The 17,833-nt window shown below is 36.7% G+C and overlaps 1 protein-coding gene across 8 annotated transcripts in view; it reads right to left on the bottom strand.

Moving 5' to 3' along the window:
- Window positions 1-702: 702 nt before the first annotated feature.
- MTRR (5-methyltetrahydrofolate-homocysteine methyltransferase reductase) overlaps window positions 703-17,833 on the bottom strand; it is a 69,970-nt gene continuing 52,839 nt past the window's right edge. For 7 of the 8 annotated variants that reach the window (XR_009210672.1, XR_009210673.1, XR_009210671.1 and 4 more), the window contains one exon: window positions 12,339-17,828. The gene's annotated coding sequence lies outside the window, so the exon portion shown is untranslated. Of the gene's footprint in view, window positions 751-12,338; window positions 17,829-17,833 lie in introns of those variants that run through there. The other variant, XR_009210670.1, reaches the window with a different exon arrangement.

Here is a 17,833-nt window from a genome sequence, read left to right as displayed (position 1 = left end):
GTCCTGGATCTTGCTACAGATTCTTCTGGGAGAACAAAGAATACGGAGGGATGGTCACATTAATGCTTCCCTTTAAAAAATATCTAAGTAGTTTTTATTTGTACATGACTTACAGTTCTAGAAGCTTATTTTATGACTAAAAGTTATAATATTAAGCCAGGTGTTGAATATTTCTACTTTGGGTTTTATGGGTGTTTATTTGTACATCTGGTTTTTGGTCAGGAATACCTTGAGGGAGGATGTAGGGAAGTTGCCCAGCACTGCCCCTCAGGCCAAAATCACAGCACTGGCCTCAGCCAAGTCTCCATGCTTGTGCTGGTTGCCTAGTAAAATGCACACTTCCGGCTGTGGAGCCTGGACAGTGCCTGCAGTGGTGGGCAGTGTTTCTGCCTCAGCTCTTTGGTTTTATCAAAGCCAGTGTTGTCCCATTTCCTGCAGAGATGGACTAATCCAGGAGAGCTCCAAGGAAGTCACCTGAACAAATAAAGTCCCTCTTCAAGAGCCTATGCATGCTCTTTGCCATCCCAAATACAAAACCCACAGCAAGCTGCCAGCGACGGGACATCTCCTACGTGTTTTAGCCCTCAAGGATAACACACCATACCGTGAGTCCAGAAATCTTTTTCTTTTGGAAGATGAGAATTGAAAATGGGTCATGAGCTGGGCTCGGTGGCACACACCAGTAATCCCAGCTACTCGAGAGGCTGAGGTGGGGAGATCGCTTGAATTCAACATAGTGAGCGCCTGTCTCTAAACAGAAAAGAAAGATCACACCCTTACAATTTTATTCCAATATTTAATCCAGGTGTTGATAAGGTGAAAGCTAATAATTCTCTCTAGAACAGTATTATCTTCACTATAAATAAAAGAATAAAAGTAAACAGGAGAAAAGAGCAAAAACTTAATGTTTTCCACAGATTGACCTTTGCTTTGGTTCACATCAAGACCTAGACGTCCATTGTGGCATATAGGAAATGATTTACATGTATACAGCATTACTCCTCAGGTGGGGGTGCAGTATCTGTTTGAGTTCTTTTGGAAAGCCTGTAGCATAGGGGCCCACCTGCTCTCCAAAATAAGACTGATGAAGGCTTTCTATTTTTCCATATATATTAGGATCTCTTAAAGAAAGTGACTCTTTGGTTGTATAAAATTGTATAACCAAAAATCAACACCATATTAAAACCATTAAAGGAAAGACTTTAATAGTTAAAATCAAAATTGGCTAAAACATAGATAACAAACTAGGAAAATCACCATTCTAGAAAAAAATTAAATAATGAACTAAATTTAAGTTTTCAACTTTTGTTTTCTACATATTTATATTCTAAAGACCATAGGAGCACAACAGTTGACAAACCCTATTTAATATTACATATTAAAACCCAACTATTCAGCTTCCTTTTGACAAATGGGGCCTGAAAAAATAGATAATTTTTTCTCCCATAAATCTTTTTATCTTTAATTTTTGTGAATACATAACAGTTGTACATATTCATGGGGTACATGTGATGCTTTGATACAAGCATACCATGTGCAGTTATCAAATCAGGGTAATTGGGATATTCTCATTGCCTCAAGCGTTATTTCTTTATGTTAAGAACATTCAAATTTCACTATTCTAGTTATTTTGAAATATACAATAAATTATCATTAACTATGATCTCTCTATTGTGCTACCGAACACTAGATCTTATTCCTACCATCTAACTGTATTTTTGTGCCCATTAACTAGCACCTCTCTATCTCCCACCTCTGCGCTACATTTCCCAGCCTCTGGCAATCTTCATTCTACTCTCTATCTCCATGAGGTCAACTTTTTTAGCTCTCATATATTAGTGAGAACATGCAATATTTGTCTTTCTGTGGTTGGCTTGTTTTACTTCACATAATGGCCTCCAGTTCCATACATGTGGTTACAAATGACAGGATTTTATTTTCTGGGGGACTGAATAATATTCCATTGTGTATATATATTACATTTTCTTTGTCCACTCATTAACTGATGGACACTTAGATTGATTCTATGTCTTGAAGCTGTTGTGAGTAGTGTTGCAATTAACATGGCAGTACAGATATCTCTTTGATATACTCATTTCTTTCCTTTTGGATATATGCCCAGCAGTTTAGATGATAGTTCTACTTTTATTTAGGATTAATAGATACTTTTATTTTGGATTAGATGATAGTTCTACTTTTATTTTGAGGGCAACTTCCATATCGTTCTCCATAGTGGCTGTACTAATTAATTTACATTCCCACCAACAATGTACAAGGGCTCCCCTTTCTCCACATTCTTTCCAGCATCTGTTATTGCCTTTTTTTAAAATAAAAGTTATTTTAACTTGGGTGAGATGGTATTTTATTTTAGTTTTCTGCAAAGTTGTAATAACCAAAACAGCATGGTAGTGGCAGAAAAAATAGACACAAAGACCAATGAAACAGAATAGAGAACCCAGAAATAAGTCTACGTATTTACAGTCAACTCATTTTTGACAAAGGGGCCAAGAACATGCACTGGGGAATGAACAGTCTCTCCAATAAACAGTGCTGGGAAAACTGAATATTAATATGCAGAATAATGCAACTAGACCCTTAGCTCTCACCATATACAAAGTTGAATCAAAATATAGACTTAAATAATAGACCTGAAACTATAAAACTACTAGAAGAAAAACACTGGGGAAACTCTCCAGAACACTGGTCTAGGTAAAGATTTCTTGATAAAACCAAAAGTGCAGGCAACCAAAGCAAAAATGGACAAATGGGATCACATCAAGCAAAAAGCTTGTGCATAGTAAAGGAAACAATCAACGAAGTGAAGACATAATCTACAAAATCCATCTGACAAGGAATTAATAGCCAGAATATATAAGAAACTCAAATAACTTAGTAAAAAACAAAGAATCTGGTTTAAAAATGGGCATACATTTGAATAGACATCCCTTAAAAGAAGACATACAAATGGTCAACAGGTATATGAAAAATTGCTCACCATCACTAATCATTGGAGAAATGCAAATCAAAACTACAAATCACTTATAAATCTTATTATCTCTAATTGATGTGTATGCCCTCATCTAGAATAAAAAGTACACAACTAGCTTTCCATGGTGTTTGCAGAACACCAGTTGTAAGAAAACACTAGTTGTAAGAAAAGAGACATTACCAGAGAGAGAGAGAAGGCAGTTTCATAATGAAAACATGCCAGTTCATCAAAAAGAAATAACAATCCTAAATTTTTTGTACATAATAATAAAAATATGCGTTTTCAGAATGCATCAAGATAATAGACCTGGTAAAAATGAAATAATTAAGAGATTAAATTCACAATTATAGCTGGAGATTTCAACACCCCTTTCTCAGATATTGATAAAACATGTAGACAGAAAATCAACAACGATATAGAAGGTTTGAACAACACCATAAAACCAACTTGAGCTAATTAACATTTATAAAAGTTTCTATACTTGCACATTGTTTAAAAGTGAACATGAAACATAACAAAGATAGACCATATTACAGGTCCTAAAAGAAGTGTCCAACATTTCAAAAGTCTTTTATTATACAAAGTATGTTCTCCACCATAGAAATTAAATTGAAAATTCATAACAGAAAGGTACCTGGAAAATCCACAGATATTTGCAAAGTAAACAACATACTACCAAATAATACATCAAGCAAAGAGGAAATAATAACGGAAGATTAGAATATTTTCAAATAAATAAAGTCATGACATCAAAAATCATAAGATGCAACTTAAGTAGTAATTAAAAGGAAATTTATGGCGTTAACACTTACATTAGAAAGGTTTCAAGTCAGTTACCTAAGCTTCTGCCTTAAGAAACAAGTTTTTGTTAAAATATCATATTAAACCCAAAGTAAGTGGAAGATGGGAAATACAAAGTTAAGAGCAGAAATCAATGACAGATGACAGAAACACAACAGATAAAACCAATGAGATTAAGTCCTGGTTATTTGAAAAGATAAATAAAACTGATAAACTTCTAGCCTGACTAGTCATTTGAAAAAAGAGAGAATCCATCACAACAGATTCTATAGACAGTAGAAGGATAATGAAGAAATATTATAAGCAACTTTAGTCAATAAATTTTACAACTTGGATGAAAAAGACAAATTCCTTAAAAAACTAATTCAAAAAGAAATAAATTGTCTCACACTACCAAATCTGCCTCACAAAGAAATAGATGACCTGAATATTCCAATACCTATTGAAGTAATTGAATTTATAAATAAAACCCTTCCCACAAATAAAACTCTAGGTAGATTCACTGGTGAATTACACCACACATTTATGGAGGAAATAATACCTATGCTACACAAATATTTTCAGAAAAAGAAAGGAAGGAACATTCCCCAGAACTCATTCTGTGAGGTCAGTATTATCCTGGTTAAGAAAAAAAAAAAAGACATTGCAAAATAGAAAACTACAGGCCAATATATGTCATGGAAATAGATACAAAAGTTATTTTAAAAAAACATTTTAAATCAAATCTGACAATATGTAAAAAGGATAATATGATGGCCACATAGGTTTATCTTAAGACAAAGTTACTGTATTATTCAAAAATTAAGCCATTTAATTTACCGTATCAACAGACCAATAAAGAAAACCCCTATGTACATCTCAATAAATGCCATCAATATTTAACAAAATCCAACATCCATTAACGGCAAAGATTCTCAGCAACTTAGAAATAGAATGAAGCTTCCAAAACTGGATAAAGGGAATCTATGAAAACCCTACAGGTAATGTCACATGCAATGATAAAAAAAAAAAAATGGGCCAGGTGCAGTGGCTCACGCCTATAATCCCAGCACTTTGGGAGGCCAAGGCGGGTGGATCATGAGGTCAGGAGATCGAGACCATCCTGGCTAACACGGTGAAACCCCGTCTCTACTAAATATACAAAAAATTTGCCAGGTGTGGTGGCGGGGGCCTGTAGTCCCAGCTACTCGGGAGGCTGAGGCAGGAGAATGGTGTGAACCCGGAAGGCAGAGCTTGCAATGAGCCAAGATTGTGCCACTGCACTCCAGCCTGGGTGACAGAGTGAGACTCCATCTCAAAAACAAAACAAAACAAAACAAAACAAACAAACAAAAAGAATGTTTTCCCCCAAAGATCAGAAACAAGTAAAAAATATCTCTTCTCCCCACTTTTATTCAACATTATATTGAATGTCATAGCCAGTGCAATAACACAAGAAAAAGAAATAAAGTATGTGAAGACTGAAATAATAAAGTATAATTTTCTTGCAGATTATGTGCTTATCTATGTAGAAAATCTTAAGCCATTTAAAAAACAGCTATTATAACTAATAATTGAGTTATCATGGTTACACAATAAAAGGTCAATATACAAAAATCAATTACATTTCTATGCACAAGCAATGAACAACTGGGAATTGAAACTTTTAAAAATGACATTTAAAAATCACATAAAAAAATGAAATATTTAGCTAAATTTGACAAAAACTTTCTAAAATGTGTACACTAAAATTTATAAAGCCTTGCTGAAAGAAATTAAATGTCTAAATAAATAGAAGAATATCCTATGTTTTATGAAAGAAAGACTCAATATTGTAAAGATGTCAGTTTTCCCTAATGCAATTAAAACTAAAGTTTGAAAATAATTTTTTTGTAGAAATTGAAATGCTCATTCCAAAATTTGTATGGAAATGCAATGAACCTAAAAATACCATATTTTATAACAGAATAAGAAAGTTGGAGAATTATACTACTTGATTTCAAAACTTCGTAAACCTATAATAGCTAGTTTTATACAGGCATAAAGATAAACATAGAAATCAATGGAACAGGTCAGAGAATCCAGAAACACAGCCACACTGTACAGTTGATCTTTGAACAACACAACTTTGAACTGTGCAGTTCCACCATATGTGGAGTTTCTTCCACTTCTGCCACTCAAGAGACAGCAAGACCAACCTCTCCTCTTTTGCCTCCTCCTCTTATTTGTATTCAACATGAAGACAATGAGGATAAAAAGCTTCATAATGAGTGTCATAATGAAACTGGTAAATTTTCCAGTCAACAGCAGGCTATTAGTAGTTAAGTTAGGGGAAGTCAAAAATTATATGTGGATTTTTGACTACACAGGGAATCAGAACTTCTAACTTCTGTGTTGTTCAAGGGTCAACCATTGACAAGCAATTCAAATTTGACAAAGGTACCAAGGTGATACAATAAGGAAAGTCTAATTGTTTAAATAAATGGTGCTGGAGCAACTGGATATCCACTATCCATATGCATGAAAAATGAACCACAACCCTTACCTTACATAATACATAAATACTACCTGAAAATGGGTCATAAGCCTAAATTTAAGGGATAAAATCATAACATTTCCCAAAGAAAACATAGGAGAAAATCTTAGAGACCTTGAGCTTGGTGGATGTTTTTAAGTAGAACCCAAAAGGCACTAACAATTTAAAAAAAGGAAAAGAACTTTGGACTTCATTTTAATTAAAGATTTTTCCTTTCCAAATATGTATTAAAAATGAAACTGTAAGTCACCAAATGGGAAAAAATATATATTTGATGAAAACTTGTATTCTGAATATATAAATAAAACTCTTGCAACCTAATGATAAAATATAAAATATGGAAAACAGTTTTGAATGGACACTCTACCAAAGATGATAAATGAATGGCAAGTAAACAGCTGAAAATTAGCTCAACATCAGTAGTCATTAGGAGAATGCAGGTTAGAAGCACAATGAGATAAGATAACACAAACACGAGAATAGGTAAAATCAAAAGAGATTGACCAGAACAAGTAGTCCTGGTGAGGACGTGAAGCAAAAAAATAAAAAATAAAAATAAAAACCTCTCTTATAAAATAGCACAACCTCCTTAGGAAACACTTTGGAAGTTTCTAAAAACATTACCTTCACATGGCCCAGTTATTCCATGCCTAGGGATCCGCTGAAGTAATAAAAGCATATAGTCACACAAATTCCTGTGCACCAAAGTCACAGCAGCTTTATTTGAAATAGGCAAACACGGGAAAAACTCAAATTTTCATCAAAAGGTGAATGAATCAGCAAATCATGATATATTCATACAATGGAATACTACTCAGCAATAACAAGGGATAAACTACTGATGCATGCAACAACATAAACAAATTTTAAAACACTTATGCTGACTGAAAGAAGTCAGAAAAAAGGTAAGTACATGGCATATGATTCAATTTATAGAAAGTTCTAGAAAATGTAAAGTACTCTATAGTGACATAAAGCAGACCCTTTGTTGTTTGCAACAACAGGGGTATTGAAGTGATGGAAAGTATGTGTTTCAAAGGGTCACAAAAAAGTTCTTGGTGTTCATTACTTCAACTCTGTGATATGTAGATGTCAAAAGTCACCATATTGTGCACTTTAAACGTATAGTTGATTGTATGACAGTTACCATTCAAAAAAGCTGTAAAAACTGTGATTCAGTAACTGTTATGGATTGAGTTATATCCCCCTTCTCAGGTTTATATGTCGAAGTCCTAACCCCCGGTACCTCAGAATGTGGCTATATTTGACGATGGGGTGTTTAACGAGGTAATTAAGTTGAAATAGAGTCATTAGGGTGCCCAGTATGACTGGTGTCCTTACAAGAAAAAATTTGAATACAGACATATACAGGGAAAATACCATGTGAAGATACAAGGAAAAGACAGCCATATACCAGCCAAGAAAAGAGGCCTCAGAAAAAGCCAACCCTGCTGACACTGATCTTCTGTGATTCCACAACAGTTGAGAAAATAAATTTCCTTTGTTTAAGCCACCTAGCATGTGGTAGTGTGTTATGACAGTCCTCACAAACTAATACAATAACTTACCTAAACTTTGAGAATTCAACAACATTTTCTCTTTCCAATGTCCATTAAACATAATATTTCTGTTAAGGGAAAGTGAGGAATCGATCAAATATTTACCAGAAGTTATAATACTAGTAATAAGAAGGCAGCCATTTGCCTAGAACTTTGTAATTTTCGAAAACACTCTCCCATATCTTTTTTGTCTCAATAGAACATTTGCTGGTAGTTTTTCTTTTTTCTCAATCTATACTGTGAGTTAACACTTGTATAACCCGCATACTAAGAAACAGAAGACTATAGATGGAAAGCTCCAGTTTATAGAGCTTGGCTGCCTGGATGCACAGAGGAAGATCAAGGTCTTGTCAAGATGGTGTCACTTGTTGAGATGGTGTGAGAATGAATGGCTTGTCCAGATGGTGTAAGAGCTAGCCTTGGAACCAACTTTGTGATTCGAGGTTCCTTGGCTTAAAAAAAAAAAAAAAAAAAAAAAAAAAAATCCAATGACATTTCTATGGAAACAAGCCTAAGTGGGCATGTTCCCACTCATTCTAGGATCATGCACATTAATGATCTCACACCAGGAAGCTGAGGCATGTAAGCTTCCCTGTAGTATTTCAAACAGTATTTATTCCCATTCATTTTTCAATACTTACACCAGTTTGTAAGTGATGTAGCCTAATGGTTGCCCTCGTCCAAACTGCCCTTCGAGTTTTATAATGAATTCTCCCAAGCAAAGCAGCTTTGCGGTGATGTGTAGAGACTAAAGCTGTTTGAAATGTGAGCAGGATGAGGGAGCCCTAGAGGTTTATGTGGGCATTTGTAATAGAATCCAGTTCCTAAATCATTCTTACATGTGTGGTTCAAAGTAAACATTACACAATACCGCTATCATTTCCAATTTAACTGCCCTGAGGGCCAAATTCTGAAAGCCACGGAAATAAATACTTCTATTATTAAGGTAAATTGAAGAAGACCTTCATATACCTCTTCAATTTTATGCTTGCTCCCTTTGCAAAACTGCCTGCTTTGGGAACCTTTTCACTTATTTCTTCCTTCATCTCCTAGACTTATTTCCATTTGTCTGGAGGCTGGCCTTTTATTCCACTGAGATTCCAGACACCCGCAGGATAATTACAACCAGCAAAAAGAACCTCATCTTCATGGACAGGGCTTTGTTTGCTGACACCTCTCTGAAGGCTCCTCCATCCTTCCCTCTCCTATTCTAACCCCTGCCTCTGCCTTGACCCTGCCACAGCTTGGGATGGGGCCTTGTCACCTTCATCCCTTCTACCTGGGCTTCCCATGGTCAAGGGGTCTTTAACCCAAAGCCTCACGATCATATGAGTACTGCTCTGTGACTACTGATACTGCATTTGACGTCTGTCAGAGGGAAAGCTCTGTGAGGAGAGGTACTACACTCACCACAGCGACCTCAGCTCCCAGCATGGGCCTGGCACACACTAGAAATACTTATGGATGATTGCAGAATAATGAGGAAACAAGAGTTGGCTAATTGATCTTCCTTGCTGCCAGAGCACACCATTAGTTCATTCCATTTCTCCAGCAAACATTTTTGGTTAACCCACAGTGCACCACTCACAGGGATTATGAAGCCGCAGTCCTATGGTCCAGGCCAAAAAAGAACTTAGAGCTTAGCGAGATGGCCTCCTGTGAACAGTGTCAACCCAGTATGGTCACTGGCCAGTGGTCTGGTGACAACAGGCAGTGGTTAAATCAGCCAGGAACCAAATGAGCCGGAATCATGGCAGCTACACCAAGCAGCCTCTCCTGGGCTGAGTTTTGAGGGATGGGAAAATTGGCCAAGTAGACAAGCAGAAATGGGGAATAGGAGTCATTCCAAACATTGGGTACAATATTTAAAAGGAATGGAAGCCTGAAAGGGTGGCATATTTTTCAGGAGAAACAAGCAGCTTTATGTTGCCGAAGTCTCGATAAATTGAGACTAGGAGTGGTGATAAGAGACAGGCAAGGACATAAATTCTCAGTATGTTTACAGCGTGATTTATCTTATTTAACAATTTATTATCTAATAATTTATCAATTAATATAATTGCCTCCCACCCTAGACTGTGCATTCTTTGTGGAGCACCTAGCAAGGAACAGGTTTGTAACAGGGGCTCAGTGAGCATTTGTTGGATGGAGGGGCGGATGGATGGATAGATGGATAAATATGTATACAAAACTTAAAACACAGAGGTCACAGCTTTGTAGTGGAAGCTCCCAATAATGTTTCTGTTTGTACAACTACATGGCTCCTTCTAGGGTGCCTCTGCCTGATTTTCTCCAGCCTCAGGAGACTCTTCCTCTGCCCACCCAGCTTTCCCACCCAAGCTGATGCCAAGAGGCTGGAAAAGGTCACCAAGCTGCTCTTTCCCAGCCCCAGTAGAAGGATTCTTTCAAGGGGGGGCTGAAAGGCAGCCCATGAGTGGCTTCACTAGATTCAGGTCCATGCCTGTAAACTGGAACAAGGGCAGGTGCTACGGGAATGTGAGGGTGCCTCCACCCAACTTTGCCTCCTTGCATTCCAGATTTGATTCCTCATTGCCATCAATAGAATGTACAGATTCCTCCAGATGCTTGGACGCTGTCCTGGTGCAGGAGTGCGAAGGGTCCCTGTCCATCTCAGAGACACTTCATTAATCTGATCCGTTGGTTGCCTTTATTTTGGTTGATTTGGCAGTCAAACCAGAACATTTTCAATGTAGCCTCAATATCTTGGCCCCATAGCTGTTCCTTCCCACCTCCTCTTGCCAAACAGAGGCTGCTCAAATACTGATAAACCCCAGAACATCCTTCTTCTAAGAATAATCTTGGACTAACTATTCCAGAAACTAGCTAAACTTAGGTTGACCCACTCGTTAAGCCTCTATAAAATTTCACCTCTCCTTCTCCAAGGCAGAATATTCCTAGGGAGTAGTCTGAAACCTTGGTATCCTGATTAATGGTTTACATTAACCATGCTCTGTGCTCTGGTTGATTTTCATCCACTGAAGGATGCATCTCCCATATTGAGCCTGTTCTGTGTCACATAGGACAAACTGAGAGACAGGGTTATAATGCAGATTTAATTGACTTGGGACTTTGGCTCAGGTCAGCTCTGAAGCATTGAGGGAGAAATTCAGCCCTATTTAGGTACTATTTAAGTTATTTTAAGAGAACCAGGTCATTTACTGCTCAGTAGGGGAGTATTTTGTTTCTCAGCTACAATACTTTGATTAGCCAGCAAGTGGAACTGTAGATCTAATATTCAAGGGAGAAAATGGGCAAGAAGTATTTCCCATTCGCTTTTTCCTTATTTTTTTGTATTTCACATTCAATAACTTTGTCCCATAGAATTTCAACATGTGTTAGTTGTTGGATCTAAAATTATTAAAGCACATCAGTGCATTACTAAGGACCACACATGGCTGCCTAATCCCAGTTTATTTCCAAATCTTACTGGATCAAACTACATTCATCCTCTGGAATTTTCCAATCTAACTCCAAATGAAAGCATCTTGAGTCAGTCCCTCTTGATCATTAGTTAATAAGGCAGAAATGCAGGTGAGTGATAATTTGCTACAACTATAGATTATCTATCTGTAGTTGCTATTAAGTACAAGCACAAATGGGAAAACAATTTGTGTATGTGGCTGATATGGTTTGGCTGTGTCCCCACCCGAATCCCATCTTGAATTGTATCTCCCATAGTTCCCACGTGTTGTGGGAGGGACTCAGTGGGAGGCAACTGAATTATGGGGACGCGTCTTTCCCATGCCATTCTTGTGATAGTGAGTCTCACAAGATCTGATGGTTTTAAAAAGGGGAATTTCCCTGCATAAGCTCTCTTCTCTTGTCTGCTGCCATGTAAGACATGCCTTTCACCTTCTGCCATGACTGTGAGGTCTCCCCAGGCACGTGAAACTGTGAGTTCAATAAAATTCTTTCTTTTGTAAATTGCCCAGTTTCAAGTATGTCTTTATCACAAGCATGAAAATGGACTAATACAGTAAATTGGTACTCGTAGAGTGCGGTGCTGCTGCAAAGAAACCCGAAAATGTGGAAGCAACTTTGGAACTGGGTAACAGGTAGAGGTTGGAACAGTTTTGAGGGCTCAAAAGACAGGAAAATGTGGGAAAGTTTGGAACTCCCTAGAGACTTGTTGAATGGCTTTGACCAAAATGCTGATAATGATATGGACAATGAAATCCAGGCTGAGGTGGTCTCAGACAGAGATGAGGAACTTGTTGGGAACTGGAGCAAAGGTGCCTCTTGTTATGTTTTAGCAAAGAGACTAGCAGCACTTTGCTCCTGCCCTAAGAGGTTTGCGGAACTTTGAATTTGAGAGAGATGATTTAGGGTATCTGGCAGAAGAAATGTCTAGGCAGAAAAGCATTCAAGAGGTGACCTGGGTGCTGTTAAAGGCATTCAGTTTTAAAAGAGCAACAGAGCATAAAAGTTCAGAAAATTTGCAGCCTGACCAATGTGATAGAAAAGAAAATCTCATTTTCTGAGAAGAAATTCAAGCAGGCTGCAAAAATTTGCATTAGTAATGAGAAGCCCAATGTTAATCAATGGGGAAGATGTTTCCAGGGCATCTCAGAGACCTTTACAACAGCCCCTCCCATCACAGTCCCAGAGGCCTAGAAGGAAAAAATGGTTTTGTGGGCCCAGGCCCAGGGTCTCTCTGCTGTCTGCAGCCTAAGACCTTGGTGCCCTGCATCCCAGCCACTCCAGTCATGACTAAAAGGGGCCAAGGTACAGCTTGGGCTGTGGCTTCATAGGGTGCAAGCCCCAAATCTTGGCAGCTTCCACATGGTGTTGAGCCTGTGGGTACACAGAAGTCAAGAATTAAGGTTTGGGAACCTCTACCTAGTTTTCAGAGGATGTATGAAAATGCCTGAACATCCGGGCACAAGTTTGCTGCAGTGGCAGGACGTTCATGGAAAACCTCTGCTAGGGCAGTGCAGAAGGGAAATGTGGAGTGAGCGCCCACACACAGAGTCCCCACTGGGGTGCTGCCTAGTGGAGCTGTGAGAAGAGGGCTACCATCCTCCAGACCCCAGAATGGTAGATCCAGCGACAGCTTGCACTATGTGCCTGGAAAAGTCAGACTCAACCCTCCCATGAAAGCAGGCAGGAGGGAGGCTGTACCCTGTAAAGCCACAGGGGCAGAGCTGCTCAAGACTATGGGAACCCACTTCCTGCATCAGAGTGACCTGGACATGAGACATGGAGTCAAAGGAGATCATTTTGGAGCTTTAAGATTTGACTACCCTGTTGGATTTCGGCCTTGCATGGGGCCTGTAGCCCCTTTGTTTTGGCCAATTTCTCCCATTTGGAATGGCTGCATTTATCCACGCCTGTACCCTCATTGTATCTAGGAAGTCACTAACTTGCTTTTGGTTTTACTGGCTCATAGTCAGAAGTGACTTACCTTGTCTCAGATGAGACTCTGGATGGTGGACTTTTGAGTTAACAGTGAAATGAGTTAAGACTTTGAGGGACTCTTGGGAAGGAATGATTGGTTTTGAAATGTGAGGACATGAGATTTGGGAGGGGTCAGTGTCGGAATGATATGGTTTGGCTGTGTGCCAACCCAAATCACATCTTGAAATGTAGCTCCCAGAATTCCCATGTGTTGTGGGAAGGACCCTGTGGGAGGTAACTGAATCATGGGGACGGGTCTTTCCCGTGCTATTCTCACGATAGTGAGTAAGTCTCACAAGATCTGATTGTTTTAAAAAGGGGAGTTTCCCTGCACAAGCTCTCTTCTCTTGTCTGCCACCATGTGAGAAGTGCCTTTCACCTTCCACCATGATCATGAGGCCTCCCCAGCCATGTGGAAATGTGAGTCCAATAAACCTTTTTCTTTTGTAAATTGTAAATTGCCCAGTCTGGGGTATGCCTTTATCAGCAGCGTGAAAACAGACTGATACAGCGGCTAAGTCCCTCAGCTGTACTGGGTCTTGTGACAGTAGCTCACATATTTTACAGAGATAACTTCTTACAAAGAAATTACAACTTTCTCACTTCCCCTTGAAAATACTGAAGCAAAAGAAAAACTTAATAACCTACAGATATGTTCTGAAACAAAGGCAGAATTTAACTGCTCTTATACACAATGGAGTCATGATCTTTTGTTAAAGTCATCCACCTGGAAAAATAAAAACATGATTTAGACCTTTTCTGAACCTGTTCTTTGCCTGTTAACCTTTAGAAAATGAATTAAAGCTGTGAAAGGTGCTGAGTTAACTGCTACTGAATAAAGGACCATGGAGACAGATGTCTGCTCTGGAACCACGTGATGAACTGGGCACTTGCCAGGACAACCAAAAACATATCAAAATGACCTTGTTGTACATTAAATGCTTCTCCAAAATTCAGAGCACACCCATCAACCTGGTGTTTCTCCAGGAACATTTGTAGAAGTGATAGTAGTAATAGTAATAGCAGTAACAGTAGCATAAATACTCATACATTTTAAACACTTATTTTGTGTCAGATATAGCTTTAAACACTTTACATATATTAAATAAACTAATGAGCCACTATCAAAATTCCTATCCATTTAGGTTAACATGCCTACCCAATTACAAAGGTTGATAAAGATTTAACAATTTCCTCAAAATGAGGACAATGTTACAAAGGCTGTAACACCAAATCTGCAAATCAAAGTTCTTGGTTAAACGAGAAGGCCAGTAGACTGAGGGATACAGGAAACATTATTAAGCTTTACTCCTTTTTTTGTTTACCCAGAGCCCAGCTCAAAACACAGGAAGGAGTGTTTTCAGAGAAAATGATTTAGTGTGGGTACTGTTTTGAGTAGCACTTGAAGCCTTAAGCCATACAAGTACTATATATACATACATATATATATACACACATATATATGTATTTGACATTAAATAAGATAAACATTAAGAAATTAAAATGTAATTCATATATTCTGAAGTACCATCATATATATTCTAATTTGTTGTGATTAAAAAAGATACTGAAGAGCCTACTTTGCAAAAGGATAAAGGTAGTTTAAGATGCCAATCAAGAAAATGTACTATTTTTTTAATGGCAGAAATAGTGAAAGGGCAGAAATGTTCCATTTTCTGACTTCTGCATTTTAACGGAGTAGAAAAATATAGAATGTTAAGAAAATGGTAAAATTTTTAAATGTTTTTCTATTATTATTTTTAATGAAATTCTTCCTGTAGCATAATAGAAAGCTCATCACTCAGGACACTGTGTTATTTATTATGATAATCCCATGTACTTCCTCTTTCAAAAGTCATGCTTTGGTTCAGCAGTGTTATCCCTAACACATTTGAAACCCAAGCAGATAATGGTTTATCACTCACTCTTGAATACTTAGTGGTATTCAAGAGGGAGTTGAGCAAGAGCAAGGGATAGAAAGCTTATTCAAAAAAATAATAACAGAAAACTTTCCAAAACTTAAGAAAGAGATAAATATCCAGCTTTAGAAAGGTCAGCAAACCCAAAACAGATTCAGTCCAAATAAAACTACTCCAAGGCATATAACAATCAAACTATCATAAGCCAAAGAAAAAGAGAGGATCCTAAAAGCAGCAAGACAAAATAAACAATGTACAAAGAAACTCCAATTCATTGGGCAACAGACTTCTTAATGAAAGCTATACAGACCAGGAAAGAGTGGGGTGACATTTTCAAAGTTCTGAAAGAAAAAATACTTCCATTCAAGAATACTGTATCCAGCACAGCAATCTTTCAAATATGAATGAGAGATATCTCAAACAAAAGCTGAGAGAATTCACTACCAAGAGACCCATCTTACAAGAAATGCTAAAAGGTGTTCTTCAATCTAAAATAAATAAAAACACTTCAGTGAAAAAAGAAAATACTTGGAAGTATAACACACACTGATAAAATTTAAGTACATGGAAAACCAAGAATATGCTAATACTGCAATTATGGTGAGCAATCCATTCATAATTCTAGTATGAAGAAAGAAAGACAAGTCTATCAAAACAATAATAGATACAGCAACCTGTTAAGAAATAGGCAGTATAAAAATATGAAAATTGAGACAATATAAAGTCAAAATTGGGGGATGAAGTTAAAGTATACTGGCTTTTTTCATTTTTCCTATGTTTTTCTGTTTGATCTAAGGTAAGTTTTCACCTCTTTGAAATAAATTTTTACATGTATAAGTTGGTTTTTGTAAGCCACATAGTAACTACAATGCAAAATCTATAATAGATTCATAAAAATAAAAAGACTGGCATATAGAGGTCCAGAATCAACAAATTCAAAAATGTATAAATCATATCAAGTATCTTTTCAGACCACAATAGGATAAAACTAAAAATTAACAGCAAAAGAAACTTTGGAAAACACACAAACAAATGGAAATGAAACAACATAGTTCTGAATGACCAATGGGTCTATGAAGAAATTAAGAAGGAAATTAAAAAAATATTGCATAGCCTCACTCATATGTGGGAGCTAAAAAAAAGTGGATCTCATGAAAATATAGAGTAGATTGGTGATTACTGGAGGCTGGGAAGGGTAGAGGGAAGGGGACGATGAAGAAAGGTTGACTAATGGGGACAAATATACAATTTGTTAGAATAAATAAAACCTAGTGATTGATAGATTAGTAGGGTTAGCATAGTTTACAATAATCTATTAAATATTTCAAAATAGTCAGAACGGAATAATTTGAATGTTTCTAGCATAAAGAAAAGACCAATATTTAAGGTGATGGATATTCTAGTTACAGTGATTTTATCTTTACAAATTATATAAAGGTATTAAATTAGCAGATATACCCCCCAAAATTTATATTTATTGGGATAAATTTAAAAAATTTTTAAGATAAAAAGCGATAAATTCTTTTTATTTGCACTAATGTGTTTTTTGGGAAAACAAGGGAAACTTACACTTACATATTGGTCTTACACCTTTGTGAATTATATTATAGTGTCTGCTTTTGATCTGTAACTTCTGCATATTTACAAAAATTAATTTTTGTATATTCACATTCTATGGATATTTAAGATAATTTATCAGCTTTCTTCACTCAAATTGAATTGAAAAACTTGCTTCTTAAATTTTAATTTTGAAAAGTTTTTTTCACATGGAATCATAGATGTATGAAGGCTTGGAAATGGTCTTCAGTATGAGGATGAGTTTTTCAGATTCATAAAAATCACATTTTACAATAAGCTCCAGAAATTGAAATACTGTTCACGTTTTTCTTTCTTCAGGATGGATTATATTAGTTTTCAAACACCTCTGCAATAGAAGAAATTCCCCTAAGATATTTTCACCAGAAAATTCATCAGAAGTTTCTATTATACTGGTGAAAGCTTCTAATGCTTTTCTTCTCTGCTAAAAGAATATGAGAAAATGGGCTAACATTAAGGAACCTGAGAATGCTTAATCCACCGCTTTAGAATTATCAAGTTCCTGGTGGAAATAATCAAAATATTCAACACATCTTGCAATTCTTTCTGCTACTGCAAGGCCAGCAGTTGTTGTTCTTTTCCCTAATATTCTTCCCAGAAATTTGATTCTTTTTTTTCTCTCTCTAAATGTCATTGAGTTTTTTGTTGTTGTTACATAGTTAATAGTTTTCTACATAATTTTTGTGTGCTGCTCTTCAAGGAACAATTTTAAAGCTTGAGTTTCACTATATCATTTTTAGAGTTGATTTTGACTGTTTGCAAATATTTTTATATTTGACTTACTTGATTTACAATTTCATATCAGAAAAGAAGATAACTCAAAAAAAAAATGCAGCAGAGGAGCAAATCTGAGAAGAAACTCTTGTGTCCACATTAACTTTCAGAATTCACTGCCCTTGAAGTTGAGACAGACTTTGCAACATTTGTCTGTAGTGCATGCAAAGCTTCATAGTGAGCATATCATAACATCAGGAACAGTCTTTTCACAGTTATAACTATATTCTGAAGCATTTTTCATCTATGAGGTGAGACTGAA

Source organism: Hylobates moloch, unplaced genomic scaffold (assembly GCF_009828535.3).
Source record: "Hylobates moloch isolate HMO894 unplaced genomic scaffold, HMol_V3 SCAFFOLD_17, whole genome shotgun sequence".
NCBI classification, from domain to species: Eukaryota; Metazoa; Chordata; class Mammalia; order Primates; family Hylobatidae; genus Hylobates; species Hylobates moloch.
The sequence above is the reverse complement of the archived record's forward strand: the minus strand, read 5'-3'. Positions and strand labels throughout refer to the sequence as shown.